Here is an 8,027-nt window from a genome sequence, read left to right as displayed (position 1 = left end):
AATGCACTGAAAAGGAGAAGATATTTCCAAATAAAATATCCATTAAGGAGTTAATATTCAACATATATAAAGAACTTATACAAGTAAACACCAAAAGGAAAACAATCTGATTGACAAATGGGCAGAGGATCTAAATAGACATTTTGCAAAGAAGACATCCAGATGGCCAACAGACACCTGAAAAGATGCTCAACATCACTCACCATCAGGGAAATGCAAATCAAAACCACATGCCATGTTGCTTCACACCTGTCAGAATAGCTAAAATCAAAAACCACAAGAAACAACAAGTATTGGCGAGGATGTGGAGAAATAGGAACCCTGTGCACTGTTGGTAGAAATGAAATCTGGTGCATCCACTGTGGAAAACAGTAAAGAGGTTCCTCAAAAAACTAAAAATAGAACTACCTACTCTATGATACAGCACTTGCACTACTGGATGTTTACCCCAAGAATACAAGAATCCTAATTTCCCCTATGTTTATTGCAGCCTTATTTACAATAGCCAAATTATGGAAGTAATCTAAGTGTCCATTGACTGAGGAATGGATAAAGGAGATATATGTATGTGATGGAATATTACTCAGCCATAAAAAAGAATGAAATCTTGCCATTTGTAACAACATGGATGGAGCTAGAGAGTATTATGCTAGGTTAAATGGGTCAGTCAGAGAAAGACAAATACCATATGATTTCATTCATATGTAGAATTTAACAAAACAAATGAACAAAGGAAAAAGAGAGAGGAAGAGAGAAACCAGGAAACACACGCTTAACTATAAAGAACAAAGAGAAGGTTACCAGAGGGGAGGTGGGGGGGGGGGGGAGGGGAGTGGGTGAAATAGGGGAAGGAGATTAAAGGATACACTTATCTTGATGAGCCCTGAGAAATATATGGAATTGTTGAATCCCTAAATCCCTAAATTGTACGCCTGTATGACTACAACCGTGTGCTAACTACACTAGAATAAAATCTATTAAATATACATGTTTTATTAATTGAATGTATATATTTTTATTAATTAAATATATATTTTTTTAATTCAGAGAAAACAGTATAACCAAAACTGCGGAAACTTAAAATGAAACTCTGAGGGCAGAAACTCATTTGCTGCTTTTTTTTTTTTTCCTATCCTTAGCATTTATCACAATGCTTGCCATACAGTAGCTGTTCAGTAAATGAATTGTTCAGAAAATAAGTGCATCGAGAGTTAACTGAACTGTGGAATGCATAGAAGAAATTCAATATAGAGAATGACAATGGAAACCCAGGCAAGGAGAAATGCAATCACCCAAGTGGGAGAGGAAGTGAGCAGAGGGCAGAAGTACTGTAAGTGGTAAGTGAGAAGAGATAACAAATCCCAAAAATATTTCAGTGGTAGAACTGACAAGATGTGGTAACCGAATGAATACATACGAAGGAAGCGAGCAAAGAAAGAAGCATGAGGTCACAGATGAAAGGTTCGCAGAGAAAGCGCCCAAGTGAATGATGATCCTTTTATTTAAGATAGAGAACACAACAGGAAAAACAGACTTGCAGGAATTAATAAAAAGTGCAATTTGGGGCTCTGTTAATTTTGAAATGCCAGGGATGTGTGGGGGATGTTCTAAAGATACAGAACAAAAGCTCAATAGAAGTCAGGCCAGAGATACATCTTTGGAAGTCCTTTCCAAAGAGTTTGACCTCTCAAAACGGAATATGCACAAAAAGGGTCTATATACTTAGCAGCACAGTGAGTTTACGCTAAGTCATAGGAGACTACAGGGTGTCCTCCTAGGACAAGTGATCTCAAGCATTGGCAATGGGAAAACAAATTTTAAAACTAAGCTCATGGCACGTAGCTCTTGCTGAAAGAATTCAGTTTCCAGGAAAACGTTAAGAAAATGATTCTCAGAATGTGTCGATGCAGAACATCCTTAGAGGACAGGCCGAGGCAAATGGAAAGGTATCGCTTGATGGGTAACTGCGAATACGGATGAACAAGAATGGCTAATGTCGCTTTGAAGTTACTTTTTTTTTTTTTTTAATTTTTTTTTTCAACGTTTATTTATTTTTGGGACAGAGAGAGACAGAGCATGAACGGGGGAGGGGCAGAGAGAGAGGGAGACAGAATCGGAAACAGGCTCCAGGCTCTGAGCCATCAGCCCAGAGCCCGACACGGGGCTCAAACTCACGGACCGCGAGATCATGACCTGGCTGAAGTCGGATGCCTAACCGACTGCACCACCCAGGCGCCCCTGAAGTTACTTTTTAAATAACTGTCATCAGGTACATCAAAACTCTACTGAGTGCTGCACCTTTGAATTCATTGTGTCAGCTGTATTTGGAAAACTGCGGAGAAAGAAGTTTATCTTCTACACTTGGGGTGATGGTGTTCTGACAGGGATGGATGGTACTAGAAGGATAGTGAAATAGTATATAAAATGAACTACATAAGAAACAGCAGGCACTCAAAGTCAGAAGTGACTGAGGAAAGCTTAAATGCCTCTCGCTGCCACACAGAGTCACCAAATCCCCAGAGAGTTGGAGGGGGACCCACAGTACATGGTATGAGGTTTAAGCAAACACAATAATCATTCCCAAGGACAGACTACCTCACCTGACATTTTAGTAACAAGTTTTATAAATTAAAGAACAATAAATATAATATCAAGTGGAATATAAAATCCACCTGAATTAAGATAAAACTCAGACCTTCGAAGTAGTTTTGTGCTTAGGGTGAACAATTTCATGTTATGCTTCCAAACCTTCACAAGACAAAAGTTCATTCTCATTTGCTGTTGGAGCTGTTTTTTTCAGTTTGCAGAACAACTAAAACAGAAGACAGGAGATGGAGTGAGAGATTGTGAAGTCAACCATGGAAGTGTATAAAGTGAATAGAAAGCCAAATATGAAGTTTTAAAAAATTCAATTTAAAGGATGGCTTTCCTAGAGTTGGCCCCGCACCCAATGTTTTCTTTCTTTATTTTCCCAGAGGGGATGGAAAAAGAATCCTGAAAAAACACAAAGACCAACAGTGTTTCAGATCAAATAGTAGGCCCTGGTCAACAGGGTCAAATGTGGTTAAAAGGTCTTTGAAAATTATAATTAAGATCTTCAGTTTGGTAAATGAGAGGTGACTTTTACAAAAACAGTTTTAGTGGAATCTGGGGCATGGGTTAAGTTGTAAATAGATGACTTTTTAAAATGAGCAAAAGAATACGATGGCTCTCTTGAGAAGTTTAGAAAAGCAGGCGGTAGTCAAGAGATAAGAATGGACGAAAGCCTTTCACAGAGTGGAGAAATCATGGACCAGGGAAACAGGTAGAAAGAAGAAAGAATTGATTAAGAATGCAAGGAAAGGGAGCCTGGGTGGCTCAGTTGGTTAAGTGCCTGATTTCACCTCAGGTCATGATCTCACGGGTGTGAGTTGGAGCCCCGCGGGGGGCTCTGTGCTGTCAGCATGGAGCCCGCTTCAGATCCTCTGTCTCCTTCTCTCTTGGCCCTTCCCCTGCTTGCACACATGCTCTCCCGCTCATCTCTCTCTCTCCCTCTCTCCCTGTCTCTCTCAAATAAATAAACATTTAAAAAAAAATGCAAAGGAAAGAGGGTATTTGGGGGCACAGGGTACCAACAAAGTGGAGGCAATAAGCCAGAGGCACCGCTGAGAAAAGAAGGGGTACAAGAGGTGAAAAGCTAGGAAGTCTGTGAGGCTTCTGCCTTCTCAGAGGATTTAGACACTGGTGAGAGCTGAAGGCACAGGGTTGAGCTCAGTCATGAAGAGATAACAAAAGTTTGTTAAATATGGTCAACTCGAGAGAAGTAAAAGAATTAGTGAGTACATTGTAAATGCACTCGACGCCACCAAATGACTTTAAAATGGCTAATTTTATGTTATGTGAGTTTTACTTCAATTAAAAACACAAAAAACAAAAAACAAAACAAAACAAAACAAAAAAAAACTGGTGAGCAAAAGCGAGAGCCTGAAAAGCACCCAGTCAAGGTTAGTGCAAAACAATAGGAAGGAAGAGATATAGGTTTTGCTCAAAGACCATGACATGTTCTGCCAAATACGTTACAGTTCTGGTTTGACTTTACTGACCTGAAACAAAGTTAAGACTGAAATATGAGTCTACCTTCAAAGGCAGACAGAGAGAAAAAGCAGTATTGTAGGCAAAAATATTATATGTACAAAAGGAAAAAAAATGTAGTCAGATATTGGGCTTTTAAATCAGGAGGGGGAAAAACAGGTCTGTTAAATGTAAATAATGGGAGATTTTTCCCTTTGTGATGGAGTAGAGTTCATTTGAATTATTCCCAAGGATGTCAAGGTCATGATGAAACACTCCTTTTGTAAGAGTATTTGAAAAATAATGACATGACCAGGTTGATATGAAAGTTGAGGATTTCCTTCGAGACAGTTCTGGCAAGATTTGTGGGTGTGGGCTGTTCTACAGTAATATGAGTCATCTGTTTTGCCTGGGACGTGAAATTCCAAGAATGAGGAGGAAAATAGGATGCATCTTTGCATGTCAATATCTTCCCTACACGATAATCTCTCTTTAGAGTGCAATGCCTTTTGCCCTAAATCATCTGGTTGTGGACTTGCATAGAAATGGCTTGTTCTTGCCTCCTTTTAGAGACAACAGAAACACAGAAGCCTTCAATGTTTTCCTTTATATCCTGCAAATGTTCTGCCATAAACATTCAGCTCCAAAAAACTTCATTATTGTGATATTCTCTTTTAGATGAGATAGTAGGTGAAGCATAACATACTTCCTCTCTGTGTGCTAAAAAAGCGCTTACGGAAACTCATGTGCCTCATTCTTTCCCACCCTCTTGCTTGTTCTTCCTTTGACCTTCACTAGTGCCTCATGATTTTAATGAGCCTCGATTTTTGAAGTATCCATGAAGTCACTGGTATTTTAGGAGGCAGACAGATTGTCCAGAAGCATCTGTGGATTCAAAAAGAATAACAGGTATTTTCCCCATATGAGAATATTTGCAAATTTGTTGCAAGTTGGAGAGGAAGTAAAGCAAATACTTATAAACAAAAGTATTTAACAAATATGTGTTACTTAACAAATGCCAGGCACTAGCGTAGAGATAATGCCCAACTTTCATAAAAATTGCAGTCCCTGGGAGGGCACATTGTAAATAATCAGTGTATATGAAAGTGTATAAGTGGGATCAGGTGCTACAAGGGAAAATGGATGGATTAATTTGAAAAAGTAGGGAGGGCTCTGTTAGTGGATGAAGACAAGGGGATTAAGTGCTAGATTAGTAGTACCTGTGAAAAGCCACAGAGTAACTGACCTAATGAGGTAGAGATAATGGCTGGGGAAGTACTGTGATAGGAGGAGAAAAGATTATGAAGGACCTTGGAAACTCTGCAGGGAACTTACACATAAAACAAAGCAATTAGTGACCAAGGAAGTAGCCTGTTTTTAAAATAAGCTTAAGCAGACTCATCACTTTTGTCTACAATGAGGATTTAGTCTTAGTCTTTTCACTGGAGACTTTTGCAGGTGGGGGAAAAGGTGGGAGTCAGAGAAAGCACCTGGGGACGTGTGGTAACTTGTCATTTTGTCTCTAGTTGCCTTCGGTTTTACTTACGAACTTAACTGAAAGCATAAATGGAGAGAAACTTCATGCAAAAGGCTTCTTTAGCACCTGAGTAATTAATGGGGTGCCTGGGTGGCTCAGTCAGTTAAGCGTTTGACTCTTGATTTCAGCTCAGGTCAGGATGTCATAACTCGCGAGATAGAGCCCCACGTCGGGCTCCGTGCTGACAGTGCACAGCCTGCTTGGGAGTCTCTCTTTCCCTCTCTCTCTGCCCCTCCCCTGCTTGCTCACTCTCTCTCTCTTTCTCTCAAAATACATAAATAAACTTAAAAAAATAAAAATAAAAAAAATAAAATTTAAGTTATTAAGAGCAAAAATGAAAGTCATCTGATCATAGTGTTAAATTTGGATAACTCATAATAAATATTGAGCTGCTTTTCTCAGCCCTTAGATACACTTTATAAACAGTACATTTTATTATGCAATTAATGGAGCTAAATATTTTTTCAACGTACGTTATTACTGAGTAGTCGCATAAATGTAGAGTAATAGAGAATCCTAAGAATAACTTCGAAATATACGTTATTTTCCTGACTTTACCTCACCATGGTCACGAGACCACTTTTTTGGATCTAACAGCCTGACGCTTTCTAGTTTCTGGCCAGGCAAATTAAACGTGAGTAATAATAACACAGATAAAAAGCTACTTTCAGAAACAGTTTTGTTCATTACAACTGACATTTTTCATACCAATTATTTGAATTATTTAGCATTTCCCATTCTGCCCACCCCCAGAAGGGTCTTATATTTATTTTTAACAAAAGAGATCTTATCCTTTCTCACTCCCATCCATCTTGGCAACTGCTCTTGCTTGGGACCATCCCGCGCCTAAGGCAGGAAGAGGGTGGCCACAAAGACGATGAAAAAGCCACTGGAGTGAGTCAACTCTAGGCTCCAACTCACTGTGAAAAGTGGAACGTACGCACTGGGGTATAAGCAGACTGGAAATGATCACACATGGCAAGCAAAACTAGTCATCCTCCTCAACAACTGCCTGGCCTTGAGGAAATCCGAGATGGGATACTGTGCCATGTTGGCCAAAACTGGCGTCCATCACTACAGTGGCAATACTATTGAACAGGGTGCAGCGTGTGGAAACTACTGCATAGTGTTGCACGGCGGCCGTCATGATCCAGGTGATTCTGATATCATTAGAAGCATGCGAGAACACACCGGTGAAAAGTAAACCGTGCAGAAGTTTTCCTTAATAAAACCCGCTGGAGTGCGTTAAAAAAATAATAATAAATAAATAAAAAATTTAAAAAAAATAATTAAATAAAAGGGATCTTAACAATTAAAAAAAAACAAAATAAACTAAAAGTTCAATTGAATTGGATTTAAAATTAAAGTCAGAAAATAGAACAAAGCATTAAATAGTAATTGCCTATATAATTGACCAGATCGTGGAAGATAATTTTTATTTGAATGAATCTATGGTCTACAAATGAGGGTCAATTTGAAAATGGAATTCTAGAGTTTTTCTTTTTTTTAACTTTCTAAACCACATAATTGGCTATCTGAAAATTCTATAGAAGAAGCATAATATGTCAGTGTTTTAAGCAATTCCTAGAGGAAGCAACAAAGACATTTTAATACTTGCAGAGGAAAGGCATCAAAATGACTTATGTGAGTTAATTATATTTTATATTTCTTACCTTCCCCCTCACATAATTTACCAGGGTGTCAGAATCTATCTATTTTATTAAATAAACATTAACATGAGTGCTTAGTGGACTAGCATTTCTGTTCTTGCACCATAATGAATCTGAATGAATGTTCTAGTGACGCTGATTCAAATTGTGATGGTGAAAGCATATAGCATTAATACATCTTTCAAGGTTTTCAAAGTTTGATTTTTCCTAAATCTGGAACTGTTGGAGGAAGGGACAAACTTAAGCCATTTTGATCAAGTAGAAGGTATACATTCTCCTCTCCAATTCAAAAGAGGAACCAGGAAAACAAAGCAGCCTGTTACCATTTTCAAGACAGACCTGAGACAAAATTGGAATGTACATTTGAATGAAGTTGGATCTTTAGTCTACTCCTTTCAAACCTAGTTGTGGACTTCTAAATGGCAAATTTCTGGTCTTGCACAGTAGAAGATTTTCAATCTTTAATAAAGGCCACTATTTTAATGAATCTTGGGAATCCAGCCAACCTCCCTCTACTTAATAATAACAATAATAAAAATACTAATAACAAACACATATATTACTATGGGCAATTTAATCTTCAAACCAACCCAATAAACCAGGCATTATTATCTCATGTTACAGATGAGGAAATAGAGGCACAGAGACAATAAGTAACAGTGCTAACAGCTAGGTAGTGATGGAACTGGTATTTAAACTAGTCTGGCTCCAGATTTCGTGTCCATAATAATAACATAATATTCCTCTCACTTTCAGGGCACATGGGTGGC

At 38.4% G+C, this 8,027-nt stretch overlaps 1 pseudogene; it reads left to right on the top strand.

Moving 5' to 3' along the window:
* Positions 1-6,464: 6,464 nt before the first annotated feature.
* Positions 6,465-6,791, top strand: LOC125174516 (60S ribosomal protein L30-like; annotated as a pseudogene).
* Positions 6,792-8,027: the final 1,236 nt, after the last annotated feature.

The sequence above is a fragment of the Prionailurus viverrinus genome, chromosome C2 (genome assembly GCF_022837055.1).
Source record: "Prionailurus viverrinus isolate Anna chromosome C2, UM_Priviv_1.0, whole genome shotgun sequence".
Classification (NCBI taxonomy): Eukaryota; Metazoa; Chordata; class Mammalia; order Carnivora; family Felidae; genus Prionailurus; species Prionailurus viverrinus.
Note: the sequence above shows the minus strand (reverse complement) of the source record. Positions and strands in the feature narration are given on the sequence as shown.